Raw genomic sequence first — 19,860 nt, 5'->3', positions numbered from 1 at the left:
CAAATTCATAAAGTATTAAAAACTATAAGGAAACAGAAAGAGCCAAAATATGAGTAGTTACACGTAACTGAAGGCGAACGCTAAAGGTTGGCTCTAACTGTGGCTGTTATGGGTGTCAATTGAATTACACAGATAAATGTAACACAACGTAAACGAATTGTGCATGCGATGTTCTGGGCTATCTGTAGTACAAGACGAAATACGAAAGTGATTTGTTTTTCGTTATCTGTAGATAACAAGGAAATCGAGAGTGCAGTTCTCTATGTGTTGTTATGAGAGGTAAATTCACATAGTTGTACAGGGATTATCCCCCACAGTCTATACAGGACAGGATAACACAAATGAGCAGCTACTGTTATTTGTGTATTACAATTACAAACTGTCAATTTGCTTAATGGGTCAAATGGCTCTGAGCACTATGGGACTCAACTGCTGTGGTCATAAGTCCCCTAGAACTTAGAACTACTTAAACCTAACTAACCTAAGGACAGCACACAACACCCAGCCATCACGAGGCAGAGAAAATCCCTGACCCCGCCGGGAATCGAACCCGGGAACCCGGGCGTGGGAAGCGAGAACGCTACCGCACGACCACGAGATGCGGGCAACAATTTGCTTATAACATGTATAAAAATTCTGCCTGGAATGGTTGGTTATGACATAAGAGTTCGCAAGTGGGTTCAGAAATGGTTCGTTAGCATTCAGGTATATGATGGGAATGCGTCAGGAGAAATACGATTATGGCCTCCGTAATAAGAAAGCCATAAAATATGCAACCATTCGACCACTCACGCACACAAGGCGGCTCAGAATAGAGAATCATTTCATCAGCCGCGGAAAATTGATAACGGACATAGGAAGGAAAGTGGAAAATACTTCAAGACGCAGCTTCATCAATTCGCGTCGCATCTAAGTTCTCGCAGCGTATTACTGCCTAAAGTATTGGGAACAGGTGGAGTAAACTGGAAGGGATAAGATGTTACATGTTTCCGCCGTCACTTGTAATAATTTGTTTTCCACTATTGCCCAATTTCTACGAGTAATTTCTCGTAATTGCACGCCACTTTATCAAGATACGCTCATACGATTTGCAGATCTGGAAAAAGCATTCCACAGTGTGGAGCGCTGCAGAATGTTCGAAATTCTGAGAAAAACAGGAGTAAACTATAGGAAAAGACGGATAACTAATATACACTATGTTGAAGAACCAAGAGTGAATAATATGAATGGAAGACCAAGAACTAATACTCGGATTAAAAAGGGCATAAGACAGGGATGCACTCTATCGCTGTTGCTACTCAATTTATACATCGATGAAGCAATGATAGAAATAAAGAAAGATTCAAGAGTTGGATTAAAACTCCGGGTGAAAGGATGTCAGTAATGAGATTAGCTGATAACATTGCTAAGCTCAGTAAAAGATATGTGTTGAATGGAATGAACAATTTAATGAGAAGTGAAAATTGATTGAGAGAAAACCGAAGAAAAACTAATGAGGAACAGCAGACATGAGATTAGCGATAAACTTAACATGAAAGTTACGGATCACGAAGAAGACGATATGAAGGAATTCTGCTACCATAGAAGTATAACAGCATATGATGGACGAAGAAAGGACCACATGAAAAGCAAATTAGCACAGGAAAAGAGCGCATTTCTGGTCAAGAGAAGCCAGCTAATATCAAACATCGATATTAACCTAAGGAAGAATTTCTGAAAATCTATGTTTGGGGCACAGCACAGTGCGTTAGTGAATAATGGACTATGAAAAAACAGGAACTGAAGAGAGTCGAAGCGTTTGAGATGTGGTGCTATAGAAGGACGTTTAAAATTAGGTTGACTGATGAGATAAGGACTGAGGAATTTCTCTGCAGAACTGAAGAAGAAAGCAACGTATGGAAAACACTGACACGAAGAAGAGGCAGGATGTTGGGACCTGTATTAACATACGAGGGAATAACTTCGAGCATACTAGAGGTAGCAGTAGAGGGTCAAATACCGGGTAATCAAAAAGTGAGTATAAATTTGAAAACTTAATCAACCACGGAATAATGTAGATAGAAAGGTAAAAATTGACACACATGCTTGGAATGACATGGGGTTTTATTAGAACAAAATAAAACAAAGTTCACAAAATGTCCGACAGATGGCGCTGGACAGCAAAACGTCAGTGACTGCGCATGACAATCGTGTATAAAAGGAGCTGTAATGAGAGAGAGAATCCCCCCCCCCCCCCCCTCATCCTTCTTCCCCTGTTGGCAGGCCTCCGGACTCGCACACGCTACGTGGACATTCACGCGTCGGAGATCATCGCCATCAGTGTCTCGTGTGTGTCGTCGTGTTTAGTGTTCAGTGTTCACCGTCACACTCCACCGTTCACCAGTGCCATCGACATCTTCAGTGTTTGTGCGTCGTGTCAACAGTTTGTAGTGTGGATTGCCATCGAGTGTGAACGGCTTCATGTTTTTTATGTTCATGTGTCTACTGTTTTTTCCCCGCCGTTTTGTTCCAATTCATGTGTCTTCTCCGTTTCCCCATTGTAATATCTTTGGCTGAAGAGCGGCGTATTGTGCTGCTGCCAGCCTACCTGTTTTTACACGGGTATTGAAATCACAATAAAGAAAAAAAAAAGAGAGAGAGAATCAGATGCGCCAGCAGTCGCAGCATGTTGACGTTACCTGAAAAGGCGCTTTTAGTGTAGCTTTATTATCAGAATGGGGAATGTGCTAGTTCAGCGTTATGATCCTAACGCCATAGGAAGGGGATTCGAACGGGTAAAGGTCCGTTGACAAATGCAGCTGTGGCGAGAATGATTTCGAAGTTCGAAGCCACGGGTTGTTTAGACGATAGACCCCGTAGTGGCCGTCCGAGCACAAGGCGTAATGCTGCTGAGACAGTTCAGGAAAAAATGGAGACTGTAGTGGGTTCGTCTATGCACGGGGAAGTCAGCGCTCGTGCAGTCACACGTCGCACCGGCATTCCATACCCTACTGTTTGTTTGGCACTTAGGCGTACCCTCCGATGCTATTCGTACAAAATCCATCGCCATCATGAACTGTTACCTTGCGATTTAGTGAAGCGGAGGGCATTTGTGGTGTGGGCGTTCCAAAAGATGGTGAAAGATGACGATTGGTTGAGTAACGTGTTGTGGACCGACGAAGCTCATTTCACGCTCCGAGGGTCTGTCAACGCCCACAACTGCAGAATTTGAGCTTCCGAAAATCCTAGAACTGTCGCGGAAACTCCATTGCACGACGAGAAAGTCACGGTGTGGTTTGGATTTACCACATCTGCCGTTATCGGGCCTTTTTTCTTCGAGGAAATGCGTGATTCTGGTTTTGTAACTGCTACCGTGACGGGTGAGAGGTACGCCGATATGTTACAGAATCGCATCATCCCCAGCCTGTCTGATAAACACCTGCTGCAACGTACTATGTTTATGCAGGATGGCGCTCCACCCCATATTGCTAGACGCGTGAAAGATCTCTTGCGCGCGTCGTTTGGTGATGATCATGTGCTCAGCCGCCACTTTCGTCATGCTTGGCCTCCCAGGTCCCCCGATCTCAGTCCGTGCGATTATTGGCTTTGGGGTTACCTGAAGTCGCAAGTGTATCGTGATCGACCGACATCTCTAGGGATGCTGAAAGACAACATCCGACGCCAATGCCTCACCGTAACTCCAGACATGCTTTACAGTGCTGTTCACAACATTATTCCTCGACTACAGCTATTGTTGAGGAATGATGGTGGACACATTGAGCATTTCCTGTAAAGAACATCATCTTTGCTTTGTCTTACTTTGTTATGCTAATTATTGCTATTCTGATCAGATGAAGGGCCATCTGTCGGACGTTTTTTGACCTTTTGTATTTTTTTGGTTGTAATAAAACCCCATGTCATTCTAAGCATGTGTGTCAATTTGTACCTCTCCATCTACATTAATCCGCGATTTATTCAGTTTGCAAATTTATACTGACTTTTGATCACCCGGTATTTAGGGGAAGACACAGATTGGACTATATACAACTAATAACTGAGGACGTAGGCTGCAAGTGATACTCTGAGACGAAGAGATTGACGTGAGAGAGGAAAAGGTGACGGACCGCGTAGTACCGGATGACTCGAAAAAGCCACTTTCGGGTGGCAGCTGACGTGCGTGAGAACCAGCCACCAAAATATGTGGCAACATACAGTACCTGGCTGAAGGAAAGTAACGAATGAGCACGGCTATTAGCATTGCCCAATCTCTTGTACGCAGTCGACAACTTTTGCTCGCGCACCACTTGTTACTCCCACGCGATGTCGTAATCGTGGCTGGAATACGACGCCGCTCGCCTACTTGGTACCCCGAACTCTTTCTAGCAGCCCCTCTGGCGTGCGTTGAGGGATGACGGCTGTCTTGTCTGCAGGGAGGCGGGGCAGGGCTGCCACCCCCGCTTGTAACGGGCTAATGGACTGTACTCCCCCTCCCGCGCACTCTGCGGTTCTCGATGACTCTCCGCGAACAACGCCGTGCTGCTTGCAGAGATGTGCGCAGCGATTTGTTCCTCGCGATGGGGCGACCGTGGATAATGCCCTCGGCTTTATGGGAGAACACAGACTGCGAGGAAAAATTACCGATCCCCTCACACAACGTTGCTGTCATCTGTGCTTAACCTGGCGTGTTGTGCCCGGTTTGGCGTTATTTCTCGGTAGCACAGTCCCTAGCAGAACGTTCAGAAAGATGTAATGTTCTGGTACAGCTATTCGACGTTCATTTTATATTGATGGGACTGCTTGTTACTGAATCTGTTTTTCTTTGCTCGGTTTGCCAGATTTATCTTTGACAGTTTCTCAACTGTTAGTTACAATACTTTAAGGTACATTTGCGAGGTTAATAGAAATTGCACATTGCCGAGAATATAGCCCGACAACATTGCCGGACACACAGACTACAGCCACATGTATGACAACATTTCCGGCCACTGCTGCCCGGCAATGCTTACATAAATGTATTCCAGAGCCAGAAGTGTTTACACTGGACACAATATGTACGCGAAAAAGACGAAATCGAAAGCGGTCTTGTCGATGGAAGCGCGGATTTTCTTCTGTTGCATTCCACAATCAGAAAAAAAATCCATAAGAAAGAGAAATCGAGCTTTATGGAAACGTTTTTTATGCAAACGAACTGCGTCCGAAATATTAACTCATGAACTGACGTATACCTTTTCCACATTACTGAAACACAATTTTGAATATATCGCTGAAGCAGTTCTCTGGGAACTGGTAAGATCAGTGCCATCAAGAAAGACTCTGTATCAATTAAAACCAGAATGAATATCACTCTTCACTCTTTGGCTACTGGTGATTGATGCAAAATTCTGATGTACCTCTTTGGAGTGCACTTCTCTCAGATGTCACTCTTGGTATCAGACATTGCCAACGCTTTGGTGGAAAGACTCAAAGAATTTGTTAAGGTAGTTTGAAATAACAATCAAATGCATATGTTAATATTTTAGTGTGTTTTACTGGTACTGTGACAGGAAATTTGATACATCTAGGACCAGTGTTATGGAACGTGAAAAGTAATGTATACAAAGACAGTAATAAAAAAGTTGACACGTTGATGTCGATGAACACGGTAACACATACGTCATGAAGCTGCAAAGAAATTTAGAAGTCTTAAGTACGTATGTAAAATACAATTATGACTCACTGCTACAGTAAAGATGCGTCTTTAAGTCTGTAGCAATATTTTAATTGTGCGTTTGTTAATTTTACAGTTTACGACCAAAGATTTTACGCAAAATGTTACAGGACTACGTCGTTTTTGCACTGCTCCGTCACATACCTTATCGATTGCTGAAACGCAATGTGTCTGTGTCTAAAAAGCCTATTAGAAATTAAGACAGTAACTAACAACAACAAATACTATTTTTGGTTACTGACTTGTAAGACTTGGAAATAATTTGTCATATGTTTTGGCGTATTTTGATAATGTACATTGTTATTGTTTTAGGATCACAATACTTAATTAAGGTATGACGTATGATTATAGTATAATTTTGTTTACACGAACAATTTAATAGTAAATATAAAGGAATAACTCCGCTAAGAGAAAAGGCATATCATTTCGCCCCACGGGGTAGCTCAAAATGATACGCTGACAACGTTTTTGAAAATGTAAATTCACTGCGAAAGTAATTATTTTACACTGAATGATTTATGCGTATAGCACTCTAAAAACCTCAATCTAATGTAACATTGCATTTAGGTAATTTTAATTGACACACATGAACTGTGAAAGACAATTAGATTTCTAACATACCATTTTGGGCCACTTTGCCAAGCTTCTCTGCAGTCTAACTAGATGCTAATCGATCACTGAAAGAAATGAGAGAGGAGTTAATAACTAGTAAAAAAGAGCAAAAGGCCAAATATTAGTGTCAGAGGAGCTTGACGACAGATTATAAAGACGTGAAACTATTAGGTGTGATGAACATTCTGATTGAAAAAGAACTTGGCTGTACTAAAGCACGAAACAATGACACTGATAACGAGTAGGAAAAGAAAAGAAGGAAGGTTAGAGTTTAACGCATAGCCTACGACATAAAAGATACTAATCGACTCATCGCGAAATTTCGTTGCCCAGATGGAAATACAACAGCTTTCAATCAAAGTCCAAGATGTTTGTTTTCGTTGGTTAAATTAATTAAGTGTTGCTAATAGTAGTGCCACAAGCTAATAAATCTGTTTTCGTCGCTAAATTTATGGCCGTCATGGGTCTACGGATTACGCATTAGCCTGTTCCGGTTTCAAAAAGCTTGTGCACACCGTTTCCTCGGTCGACGTACACAGATGAGCCAACACGTCATGACCACGTGCGTAACAGGGTACTGGTCAACTTCAAAAAACGAAATACAGCAGAGATTCTGTGTAGCATGGGTTCTACAGATAGTTGCTAGGTTCCCTGACGCGTGTGGTAGCGGATATCTACATACAGTTGAAATACAATGGGTTGTAACTCGTGTACCACCTCTTTCAGCAGATCAGTGGAACAAGGAAACCATTGCCACTACTTCCTTCACTTTCTTCGCTTCGTTAGTGTGAGTTGAAGGAAATTTGCAGGCCTGAATAAGATGGGCTTCGTGGCTGGAGTCGGTAAATAAAGCTTTTGCGTCTGATAAGGATTAAGTCATTCTTGATGAAGGGACGCACCCTCTACAACCTTTCGGAATTTGTTGAAACATTTCTGGGACGCCATCTATACAAGAGGATCCAATTTATCTGGACAAACCCGAAATTACTCTTAGTCCAGAAGCAAAATACAAATGCTTGATGCAAATAAGCAAATCTTGTTTAGCTATCAGTGAGACATTAATCAGCATGACTGCTGTTTTCTTTCAACTTTGTTCTTTCCGAAAATACATTGAAGAGCCAAGCAAACTGGTACACCTGCGTAATTGTAGAGGCCCCGCGAGCACACAGAAGTGCCGCAACACGACGTGGCATGGACTCGACTAATGTCTGAAGTAGTGCTGGAGGGAACTGACACAAGGGATCCTGCAGGGCTGTCCATAAATCCGTAAGAGTACGAGGGGGTGGAGATCAATTCTGAGCAACACGTTGCAAGACATCCCAGATATGCTCAATAATGTTTATGTCTTGGAATTTTGGTGACCAGTAGAAGTGTTTAAACTCAGAAGAGTGTTCCTGGAGTCACTCTGTAGCCATTCTGGACGTGTGGGGTGTCGCATTGTCCTGCTGGAATCTCCCAATGGACATGAAGGATGCAGGTGATCAGAGAGGATGCTTACGTATGTGTCACCTGTCAGAGTCGTATCTAGAAGTATGAGGAGTCCCATATCACTCCAACTGCACACGCCCCACACCATTACAGAGCGTCCACCAGCTTGAACAGTCCCCTGCTGACATCCAGGGTCCATGGATTCATGAGGCTGTCTCCATACCCGTACACGACCATCCGCTCGATACAATTTGAAACGAGACTCGTCTGACCAGGCAATGTGTTTCCAGTTATCAACAGTCCAATGTTGGTGTTGACGGGCCCAGGCGAGACACATAACTTTGTGAACTTTGTGTCGCTCAGTTATCAAGGATACACGAGTGGGTCTTCGGCTCCGAAGGCCCGTATCGACGATGTTTCGTTGAATGGTGCCCTCGATGACACTTGTTAGAGGCCCAGCATTGAAATTTGCAGTAATTTACGGAAGAGTTGCACTTCTGTCACGTTGGACGATTCTCTTCAGTTGTCGTTGGCCTCGTTCTTGCAGGATCTTTTCCCGGCCGCAGCGATGTCCGAGGTTTGATGTTTTACCGGATCCCTGATATTCACGGTACAGTCGTGAAACGGTCGTGCGGAAAAATCACCACTTCATCACTACCTGGGAGATGCTGTGGCCGGCCGAAGTGGCCGTGCGGTTCTAGGCGCTGCAGTCTGGAACTGCGAGACCGCTACGGTCGCAGGTTCGAATCCTGCCTCGGGCATGGATGTGTGTGATGTCCTCAGGTTAGTTAGGTTTAACTAGTTCTGAGTGCTAGGGGACTAATGACCTCAGAAGTTGAGTCCCATAGTGCTCAGAGCCATTTGAACCATTTTTTTTTGAGATGCTGTGACCCTCGCTCGTGTGCCGACTACAACACCACGTTCAAACTCACTTTCATCTTGATAACTTGCCATTGTAGCAACAGGAACTGCGCCAGACACTTGTTTTCTTAAATACGCGTCGCCGACCGCAGCGCCGTATTCTGCCTGTTTACATATCTCTGTGTTTGAATACGCATGTCTATACCAGTTTTCTTGGCACTTCAGTGTATGGACAGCAAACTGCAGTAGCTTCTTCTTCTTCTTCTTCTTCTTCTTCTTCCTTTTCCTTTAATTGACGATAGATTTTTTATTCCGTAATCCACATTATCTCTCCTCAATATCTGCCCAAAAACGTATCGTAATGAACCATTGCCGTAAACATTACGTTACTGAAAACGTAACATAAGCTTGTCTGTGACTCTCCTGTCCTAGCACACAGTGCAGATAACTAGCGTATCGTAACTCTTCCACTTGCTGAGAGAATGCAAGTTAGCAGAATATTAGTTGCAATAAAGGTTTCTTATTTACAATACGGTACACGCAGAACAGTACTCTGGTACTTTTAGACATTACTTTTCCGTTAACTTACATTTCCCATAGATGAATAGCATTTATAACTTCTCCTCGTTGTTTCAGCCTAAGGAGTAGGCAGTCATCTACTGGATTCGCAATTTCCTCTCAGGAAGGTGCAGTTGGTAGTCATGGAGTGAAACAGAATTGATACCTGGGGTTCCCTAAGGAAGTGTTAGTTGTTCCTACTCTATATAAACTATTTAGGAGACACTCTGAGCAGCACTTTTAGATTGTTTGCCAATGACGTTGTCATTAACCACCTAGTAAAACCATCAGAAGATCTAGACCAATTTGCCGCCCGGAGTGGCCGTACGGTTCTAGGCGCTACAGTCTGGAACCGCGAGACCGCTACGGTCGCAGGTTCGAATCCTGCCTCGGGCATGGATGTGTGTGATGTCCTTAGGTTATTTAGGTTTAAATAGTTCTAAGTTCTAGGGGACTGATGACCTCAGTAGTTAAGTCCCATAGTGCTCAGAGCCATTTGAACCAGTTCTAGACCAATTTCAAAATTATTTCGAAAAGATGAATGTAAAGTTACGAAGAGTTGCAATTTAAACTGTAAAGCGTGTAAGGTCCTCCACATGAGTGCTAAAAGGCATCCGTTAAACTTAGGTTACACTATAAATCAGACTCTTTAAGGACTGTCGATTTAATTAAATACATATTTTTGAGTCATAAATGGTTCAAATGGCTCTGAGCACTATGGGACTTAACATCTATGGTCATCAGTCCCCTAGAACTTAGAACTACTTAAACCTAACTAATCTAAGGATATCACACAACACCCAGTCATCTCGAGGCAGAGAAAATCCCTGACCCCGCCGGGAATCGAACCCGGGATTTTTGAGTCATAAATCTTCTGATTGATTTGATGTGACCCGGGCGTATTTCTCTCCTGTGCTAACGTTTTCGTTTCAGACTAGCTCCTGCAATCTACGTCCTCACTTATTTTCTAGATGTTTTCCTCCTCAGACTAAGGCATATGTTTGGTACTAGGAGACGTGTCTTACCTAGTAGCCGGCCGTGGTGGCCGAGCGGTTATAGGCGCTTCAGTCCGGAACCGTGCTGCTGCTACGTGCGCATGTTCGAGTCCTGCCTCGGGCATGGATGTGTGTGATGTGCTTAGGTTAGTTAGTTTTAAGTAGTTCTAAGTCTAGGGGACTGATGACCTCAGATGTTAAGTCCCATAGTGCTTAGAGCCATTTTCTTACCTAGTAATTCCCTTTTTGCCAATGCTAATCTGCTTTCTACGCCCTCGCCGGCCGAAGTGGCCGCGTGGTTCTGGCGCTGCAGTCTGGAACCGCGAGACCGCTACGGTCGCAGGTTCGAATCCTGCCTCGGGCATGGGTGTGTGTGATGTCCTTAGGTTAGTTAGGTTTAAGTATTTCTAAGTTCTAGGGGACTAATGACCTCAGCAGTTGAGTCCCATAGTGCTCAGAGCCATTTGAACCATTTTCTACGCCCTCCTTGCTCCAACCGTAATGGGTTACTTTGCTGCCTATGTAGCAGAATTCCTTAACTTCATCTACTTCTCGATCATCAATCCTGATGTTAAGTATCTCGCTGTTCTCATTTCTGCTGTTTCACATTACTTTCATCGTTCTTCAACTTATTCTCAATCCGTATTCTGTACTCATTAGACTGTTCATTCTATTCAGCATAGAATGTAATTCTTATTCACTTTCACTGAGGATAGCAGTGTCATCAGCGAATCTTATCACTGATACCCAGTCACCTTGAATTTTAACCCTACTCTTGAAAATTTCTTTTATTTCTGTGACTGCCTCTTCGATACACACATTGAACAGTAGGGGCGAAAAACAGCCGAGAACTTCCTTCTTGGTCTTCCACTCTTATTATTCCGTCTTGGTTCTTGCACATATTGTATATTGTCTGTCTGTCCCTGTAGCTTACGCCTACATTTCTCACAATTTCGAACATCTTACATCATTTTACATTGTCGAACGCTTTTTCCATGTCGACAAATCCTATGAACGTCTCTTAATTTTTCTTTAGCCTTGCTTTCATTATTAACCGCAATGTGAGAATTGCCTCTCTGGTGCCTTTACCATCCCTAAAGCCAAACTGAACGTCATCTAACATATCCTCAATTTTCTTTTCCATTCTTCTGTACATTATTTTCGACAGCAACTTGGATGCTTGAGCTGTTAAGCCGATTCTGCGATATTTCACGCACTTACTGTCTCTTGCAATCTCCGGAATTGTGTGGATGATATTTTTTGCAAACGTATGATGGTATATCGACAGATATACATCAACGTGAATAGTCGTTTTGTTGCACATCCCCCAATCTTTCTAGATATTCCGATGGAATGTTGTCTATCCCTTCTACCTTTTTCGATCTTAAGTCTTCCAAAGGTCTTTTAAATTCTCATTCTGGTTACGGATTTTCTATCTCTTCCCCACCGACTTCTGTTTTATCCTCTATCGCGTCGTCAGACGAGTCCTCTTCCTTATAGAAGCCTTCGGTGTATTCTTTCCACCCACCCACCCACCCACCCGAAGATTGTTCTGACTTTTCCGATTTCTTCACATTCCTAATGCAGCTATTTTGCCTTAACTTCCCTGCAGTTCTTATTTATTTCATTCCTAAGTAACTTGTATTTCTGTATTCCTGAATTCCCCTGAATGTTATTGCACCTCCTTCTTTCGCCGATCAGCTGAAGTATTTATTCTGTTACCCATGGTTTCCTCGCACTTACCTTCCTTGTACCTGTGTCTTTTCCGCAATTTCTGTGATTTCTCATTGTAGAGATGTCCATACCTCTTCAGCTAAAATGCCTACTGACCTATTCATTATCTCAGTATCTATGCATCAGAGAACATATCTCTTCTTCGTTCCCTATTATTCCTGTATCCCATTTCTTTGCGTATTGATTTTTCCAGACTAGTGTCATAAAACTTCAGCCTGCTCTTCATAATTATTAAATTATGATGTGAGTCTGTATCTGCTCGTAGGTACACCTTACAATCTAATATCTGATTTCGGAATCTCTGCCTGACTGTGATGTAATACAACTGAAACATTCCTGTATCTCCTGGCTTTTTTCAAGTATTCCTCCTCCTCTTGTGATTTTTGAACAGAACATTCGCTATTACTAGCTGAACTGTATTGCAGAACTAAATCAGTCCCCCCCCCCCCCCAAGCCCATATTCTGCCGTAACCCTTTATTCTAATAGTCATGGCGGACTGGAATGTGGTTGTGGAAGAGAGAGTAGATTTTCAGTTCCCTTTACGTGCTGAATTTCTCGTTCACTATCATATACTTTCTGTATCTCTTCATCTCCTCCTTGTGACGTCGCCATGTATACCTGAACTATTGTTGTCGGTGTTGGTTTGCTGTCGACTCTAATTAGAATAACCCTGTCACTGACCTGTTTAAAGTAATTCACTCTCCGCTCTACCTTCTTATTTATAGCGAATCCTAGTCACGTTACAGCAATTTCTGTTGCTGCTTATGTTACTCTTGTCTTCTTTCCATTTCACTTCACTGACCCCGCTGTATCTAGACTGAGCCTCAGCATTTCTATTTTCAGATTTTCTACCTTCCTTGCCATGTGCGAAATTCTGGCATTCCAAGCCCCGAATCATAGAACGTTATCCTTTCGTTGGTTATTCATGGTTATTCAATCTTTTTCTCATGGTCACCCTTTGGAGTCACCTCTCGGACACCCAGATGGGGGACTAGTCCGAAATCTTTTGCCAATAGAGAGATCATCATGACACTATTTTAGTTACAGGCCAAGTTTCCCGTGGGTACACATTAGGTGTCTTTAATGCAGTGGTTTCCCTTCTGCATTCTCAGGCCGTTGATCATTGCTGATTATACCGTCTTTTAGGGACTGTTAGGTTAGTGTCGCTTAACGTCCCGTCGACAATGAGGTCATTAGAGACGGAGCGCAAGCTCGGGTTAGGGAAGGATGGGGAAGGAAATCGGCCGTGCCCTTTCAAAGGAACCATCCCGGCATTTGCCTGAAACGATTTAGGGAAATCACGGAAGACCTAAATCAGGATGGCTGGAGACGGGATTGAATCGTCGTCCTTCCGAATGCGAGTCCAGTGTGCTAACCACTGCGCCACCTCGCTCGGTTTAGTGACTGTTTGTGAACGCAAGGGGAACAAAATGGCGTGAACCTCGGTCTGCTCCTCAGCCCTCTTGAGAAGACTGTTGGGAGAATGAGAATGACTTCTTATGCCAGAATTCTTCGACCACCATTGCTAATGATTTTAATTTAAAAGTTAAGCAGTAGTGGGTTCGAACCAGCGGCCGAGGTTGCTTTGATTATCACTCTAAGATGCTACTCCTACATGACGGGTGTCCAGGGATATCAATTATCAACAACTAAAACTGCAACAGTGACGTAGAAAAATGTTGTAGGGAATATGAATCAGAGACTGCGTTTTTTCATCGCGGCAAGATCTTTTCACGAAATTTCTGTCAACTTTCTTTTTCAAATGCGAAAATATTTTGCTGACTCCCACCGACATAAAGAAAAATGAGCATCGTAATAAAATAAGATTTATGGGAGCTCGCATGGGGAGATTAGGTGTTCGTTTTTCCCACATGCTATTCGAAATTGGAATGGTAGAAAATAGCCTCAAGGTGGTTCTACGAACCATCTGTCAAGCACTTAAGCGTGAACTGTAGAGGAAATTATGTAGATGTAGTCTGCAGGGGTCTGCCCCACGGTGACAAGTCTTCCAGTTCGAGTACTGAGGCGGCTAGTAAGGCTTTAAGGCAGCCCGCCCGGTTAGCCGTGTGGTCTAACGCACTGCTTTCCGGGCGGCAAGGAACGCCTGGTCCCCAGCACGAATCCGCCCGGTGGACTTGTGTCGAGGTCCGGTGAGCCAGCTAGTTTGTGGATGGTTTTTATGCGGTTTTCCATCTGCCACGGCGAATGCAAGCTGGTTCCCCTTATTCCGCCTCACCTACACTATGTCAGCACCTACTGCGCAAAACAAGTTCTCCACGTACGCGTACACCACAGTTACTCTACCACGCAAACATTGGAGTTACACTCGTTTGGTGTGAGACGTTCCCTGAGGGGGGGGTGGGGGGGGGGGGGGAGGGGGAGGGTTCCACCGGGGTCCGAACCGCACAATAACTCTGGGTTCGGTGTGGGGCGGCGGAGGGGTGAAGTGGACGGCGGTAGTCGTCGTGGGGTTGAGGACCACTGCGGCTGTGGCAGGGACGGGGCCTCCGGTTAACATACAATACAATACAAGGCCTTAGGACAGTTGATTAGCAATCTGGAGGAGCACGGCTCACATTCCCTGTCGGCTATCCATATCTGGGCACTCCGTAATTTTCTAGATCACTCGACGCCAGTGCTGGGGAGGTTCCTTTCAACGGAAGCGTCCGATATGTTTCCCCATCTCCGTTCAGTCCGAGTTTACGCTTCGTCTCTGACCTCATCATCAATGCAACGTAAAATCTTAATATTCCTATCTAATACGTTGATAAGATATTGTCGGGTTATCAGTCGAGTCGTTGCGTTGTGTTGTCGCAACATTTCGACGAGTTTCCTGCTCGTCATCTTCAGACGAAGAAATTGGAAATTTGTGGTAGGATCTCGTTGGACCAAATTGCTGAGGTCATCAGTCAATATGCTTGCACACTACTTAATGTAACTTAAACTGACTTAGGATGAGGACGACAAAAAAAGGTTCAAATGTGTGTGAAATCTTATGGGACTTAACTGCTAAGGTCATCAGTCCTAAGCTTACACACTACTTAACCTAAATTATCCTAAGGACACCCACCCATGCCCGAGGAAGGATCGAACCTCAAACGGGGGGAACCGCGCCGACCGTGACAAGACGCCCTACACCGTGTACCCCGCGCGGCTCAGACGAAGAGTTAGCCTGAAGATGACGAGAATAAACTAGTCGAAACGCTGCGACAAAATTACATCACGACTCACCTGACAAACCGAGAATATTTCATCAATGTCTTTCAGAGAGCCTGCATTTCCGTACCGGTTTGGTAATACGAGTGTAAATCATGTTATCTGTTTCACCGTCAGCATGAGGGTAACGTACTGGATATGTTATGTGTCAGAGAGGAGGGGATTCATGGGGGCATAATTCACGTTTTTGTTAATACCCATCATTTATCGCAATCTTGCATCGGTGGTAATTACGCGAGAGCTTCGGTGCAGAGTCTTGGCAGAGAGAAGGAACGGACTTTTGAGTCGGTCGGTCGGCACGGGGCGTCTGGACTGCATCGGACGCGTCGGTGAAGTATGACCGTGGGCAGTGTGGCGGCAGTTTCCCGGCAGCGTTGTTGTCGGAGAGCGGCGGACCGGGAAATTGGGCAGATGGCGGAGCCGCCGGACGTGTGAGAAACGACGCCCGGCGCCGCCCCGCCGCCTGCTTTCGCCACTCGGGCGCCGCCGCCTTCCGGCAAGAGGCGCCTATTGTGTGCCTTATGGCAGCTTCCGGTCAGACCGCTCATTAGTCTATTTCTTAAGTCACTAATCTATCTCTACCATCTGGTGAACAAGATGTATGAGACACGCGAAATACCCTCAGACTTCAAGAAGAATATAATAATTCCAATCCCAAAGAAAGCAGGTGTTGACAGATGTGAAAATTACCGAACTATCAGTTTAATAAGTCACAGCTGCAAAATACTAACGCGAATTCTTCACAGATGAATGGAAAAACTGGTAGAAGCCGACCTCGGGGAAGATCAGTTAGGATTCCGTAGGAATATTGGAACACGTGAGGCAATACTGACCCTACGACTTATCTTAGAAGAAGGATTGAAGAAAGGCAAACCTACCTTTGTAGCATTTGTAGACTTAAAGAAAATGGATGTGTGTGATGTGCTTAGGTTAGTTAGGTTTAAGTAGTTCTAAGTTCTAGGGGACTAATGACCACAGCAGTTGAGTCCCATAGTGCTCAGAGCCATTTGAACCATTTTTGAACTTAAAGAAAGCTTTTGACAATGTTGACTGGAATACTCTCTTTCAAATTCTAAAGGTGGCAGGGGTAAAATACAGGGAGCGAAAGGCTATTTACAATTTGTACAGAAATCAGATGGCAGTTATAAGAGTCGAGGGGTATGAAACGGAAGCAGTGGTTGGGAAGGGAGTGAGATAGGGTTGTAGCCTCTCCCCGACGTTATTCAATCTACATATTGAGCAAGCAGTAAAGGAAACAAAAGAAAAACTCGGAGTAGGTATTAAAATCCATGGAGAAGAAATAAAAACTTTGAGGTTCGCCGATGGCATTGTAATTCTGTCAGAGACAGCAACGGACCTGGAAGAGCAGTTGAACGGAATGGACAGTGTCTTAAAAAGAGGATATGAGATGAACATCAACAAAAACAAAGCGAGGATAATAAATGTACTGGAATTAAATCACTTGATTCTGAGGGGATTAGATTAGGAAATGAGACACTTAAAGAAGTAAAGGAGTTTTGCTATTTGGGGAGCAAATAACTGATGATGGTCGAAGTAGAGAGGATATAAAATGTAGACTGGCAATGGCGAGGAAAGCGTTTCTGAAGAAGAGAAATTTGTTAACTTCGAGTATAGATTTAAGTGTCAGGAAGTCGTTTCTGAAAGTATTTGTGTGGAGTGTAGCGATGTATGGAAGTGAAACTTGGACGATAAGTAGTTTGGACAAGAAGAGAATAGAAGGTTTCGAAATGTGGTGCTGCAGAAGAATGCTGAAGATTAGATGGGCAGATCACATAACTAATGAGGAGGTATTTGAGAGAATTGAGGAGAAGAGGAGTTTATGGCACAACTTGACAACAAGAAGGGACCGGTTGGTAGGACATGTTATGAGGCATCAAGGGATGACAAATTTGGCATTGGAGGGCAGCGTGGAGGGTAAAAATCGTAGAGGCAGACCAAGAGATGAATACGCTAAGCAGATTCAGAAGGATGTAGGTTGCAGTAGGTACTGGGAGATGAAGAAGCTTGCACAGGATAGAGTAGCATGGAGAGCTGCATCAAACCAGTCTCAGGACTGAAGACCACAACAACAACAACAATCTATCGTTCTGCATGCCTCTGGTCGGTCGTGCAAAAGTTGTCACTTCTGCAAAACGTATTGGTTTGGACCCCGGTTGGATGCGGCTCGCCACGATTTTCTTTCCTTTGCCCATTTCTCCATCTCACAGTAGCAGATACATCTTCAGTTCTTTGTTGTGTACACGTTCATTTATAAAAATGGTTCAAATGGCTCTAAGCACTATGGGACTTACCTGAGGTCATCAGTCCCTTAGAACTACGTAAACCTAACTAACCTAAGGACATCACATAGATCCATGCCCGAGGCAGGATTCGAAACTTCGACCGTAGCAGCCGCGTGGTTCCGGACTGAAGCGCCGAGAACTACTCGGCCACAGGTTCATTCATAAGTCCGAGGGGACATCAAAACGACCTACGTCGAATCAAGATGTTTGGAGTAGATGACGCCCTCTCAGAATAATTAAGATCTTTCGGAGAATCAGCAGTGATACAACCATTCCGCCTGATATGTGAGATGTATGAGGTAGCTGAAATAACTTCAGACTTCAGTGAGCCGTGGTAAAAATTGCTGTTTTGAAGAACGCGCCGCAGCGCGTTGTGTGAAGCAGTCGCCCTCTGTTTCTGGCGGTGGCGCCGCTGTGGCAATCGCAGCTTTGGTGTCTCCCTCTGGTATGAAAGGGGAAAGGTTGCCTGTTCACGCGCATTTAAGGGGCGCTATTAGCTCGGCAGTGAGTCAGTCTGAGTGAGGCTGGGTCAGTCTCGAGTCACCAGTTGCTGGTCTGTCTCTCGTTCGCGTTTGTGCGGCACTGTCTGTCGCCGGAGTGCTAGTACGTCTGTCATTTGGATCAAACTTTAAAGCCAGGAAATGAGAGTCTTGCCACTCCGCCAGTAACAGTCGTCCGGTCGGGGTTGCGTTCCTGCATCTGAGACTGCGCGTTAGGCCGCCAGTCTGCTCGAGTTGCTTGGGCAACGGTTGTTGGAGGTTGGATCCGTCGGTTGGTTGGCCCCGCACTGAGACACAAGATGACTTCTCCGTCTTGAGCGTTGGCGCATGTGAGGTCCCCACGTGAATCCAGTGGGCCGCGCCGTATAGAAAGGGGTAGTGGCTTCGCGGTCGACACGAGACCAACAGGAGTCAAACCACGACATGGGGCTGGCCGGGGCAAGCTGCGACGCCGCGAGACGGGAGATCGGCGCGCCTTCCTGCGTCTGTTGAAGCGGCTGGTAGCGGACGGTTCGGGAGAGCGTAGGGGGTGCTGCGCCAGGTCTTCGCCAGACATCCAGGTTTATTAAAAGTTAAGTGATTCGTGATATGTTGTTTTATTTACTTGTTAAATGAAACTTCCTGGCAGATTAAAACTGTGTGCACCGACCGAGACTCGAACTCGGGACCTTTGCCTTTCGCGGGCAAGTGCTCTACCATCTGAGCTACCGAAGCACGACTCACGCCCGGCCCTCACAACTGTACTTCTGCCAGTATCTCATTCTACTTGTTAAATTCTACTTGTGTTCTTGGTCAGTCTCTCCTCCCCAGCTTGCTCATCTGTCTCTCGTCCGCATTTGTTAGGCAGTTAATGTCTGTCTGTCTGTCGGTCCGCCGTACGTTAATAGTCGCCTCTGTCATGTTTGTCGGATTCGGTGTTAACGAATTTATTGCTTAAGGTATAAAGGCCGACTTCCTTTATATGTTTTTATCTTGCCTATCGTCTTGCGAGGTGGTATATGTGTAATGTAGAGCATTTTCGTACATTTTATGTGAAACTGCATTTCATGGATTTTATGTAAATGGTCGTTTTAGTATATAAAGTTGCCACCCTTCCACCGTAAGAGTTCTTTTAAAAACGAGTTGCACTTTCGGTGGCAAATAATTTTTAATGAGAGTGTTTTGTATCATTTCCATCTCTCTTACGGGGTGCATAGTTTATGTGGTTGTGTGAGTTGTTAAAAAAATGGTTCAAATGGCTCTGAGCACTATGCGACTTAACTTCTGATGTCATCAGTCCCCTAGAACTTAGAAAACTAATTAAACCTAACTAACCTAAGGACATCACAGATATCCATGCCCGAAGCAGGATTCGAACCTGCGATCGTAGCGGTCGCTCGGTTCCAGACTGTAGCGCCTAGAAGCGCACGGCCACTCCGGCCGGCAGTTGTTAAAATTTTTAGTTTAAAGTAATCTGGTGTGTTGCAGATTTGCACCAGTTTAGTCTTTCAGAGGTTGTTGTGAGCGGTCGTGACTACGGCAAAAAGAAAAGAAGTTATTTCTGCCTCTGAATAAATTATAACTTGATATTTACAGGGTGCTTTCTGATTGTAATTTTAAATCTGTTTAAAAAAAAGGGCTTTTAGGAATAAAATTTACATTTATTAAAAAAATGTTTTAATTTGTTCATCAGTTACCCATTAGCAACTACTTCCACGCTCACATCGCTAGTAAATAATGTAAATTCTTAAGAAAAGCTTTTGAAAGTAAATTCACGGTTCATTCAGGAAGAATATTGTGCCATATGTGTCTTTGTACTGCTAACACTTCGAATTCCTAACATGACTGATACTTATACTGAACCACCAGTATAGTTGGTCGGTTGGTTGGTTGGTTGATTTGGGGAAGGAGACAAGACATCGAGGTCATCAGTCCTATCGGATTAGTGAAGGGTGGGGAAGGAAGTCGGCCGTGCCCTTTCAAAGGA

The 19,860-nt window shown here is 44.4% G+C and overlaps 1 non-coding gene across 1 annotated transcript; it reads right to left on the bottom strand.

Annotated features, from left to right (window-relative positions):
• Window positions 1-18,534: 18,534 nt before the first annotated feature.
• Trnas-cga lies at window positions 18,535-18,608 on the bottom strand. Its single transcript has one exon. It is a non-coding gene; the product is annotated as a tRNA-Ser (tRNA).
• Between the last annotated feature and the right edge of the window lie 1,252 nt (window positions 18,609-19,860).

The sequence above is a fragment of the Schistocerca piceifrons genome, chromosome 7 (assembly GCF_021461385.2).
Source record: "Schistocerca piceifrons isolate TAMUIC-IGC-003096 chromosome 7, iqSchPice1.1, whole genome shotgun sequence".
NCBI classification, from domain to species: Eukaryota; Metazoa; Arthropoda; class Insecta; order Orthoptera; family Acrididae; genus Schistocerca; species Schistocerca piceifrons.
The sequence above is the reverse complement of the archived record's forward strand: the minus strand, read 5'-3'. Positions and strand labels throughout refer to the sequence as shown.